Source organism: Penaeus monodon, chromosome 19, assembly GCF_015228065.2.
Source record: "Penaeus monodon isolate SGIC_2016 chromosome 19, NSTDA_Pmon_1, whole genome shotgun sequence".
NCBI classification, from domain to species: Eukaryota; Metazoa; Arthropoda; class Malacostraca; order Decapoda; family Penaeidae; genus Penaeus; species Penaeus monodon.
In genome coordinates, this window is record NC_051404.1 from 30,263,624 (window position 1) to 30,263,957 (window position 334).

A 334-nucleotide genomic window follows, 5' to 3' on the forward strand; every position below is an offset into this window, starting at 1 on the left:
CAACTATGTTACTATTTGCAGGGTGTGTATATCCGTGAGCGAACGTGAATAAAGAGTTAATTTTCCTGTGTACGCCATATGTTCCCCGTAGGAAATCTAGTCAGAGTCGTGAAGTTATCATAAATACGCATAGTACGCACTGCCTTTTGGCAGCGTACGCAACTCACTGAAGCCAGTATTTGAGTGCGGAATCATAAGACACGAGTCATTAACGCTGATTAACCTGTATAATTATTACGTGATAGCAAGTCCGTTGTTTTGATGGTTCAAAAAAGCGTAAAATCCGCATGGGTGAACAAGATAATTTTCGGGCCTGAAAGTTTTGCGCATTTCG

General features: G+C 41.3%; 1 protein-coding gene across 5 annotated transcripts in view; it reads left to right on the plus strand.

Moving 5' to 3' along the window:
• Window positions 1–334, plus strand: part of LOC119585161 (uncharacterized protein CG43867-like) — a 37,878-nt gene that overhangs the window by 4,217 nt on the left and 33,327 nt on the right. The window lies entirely within an intron of this gene.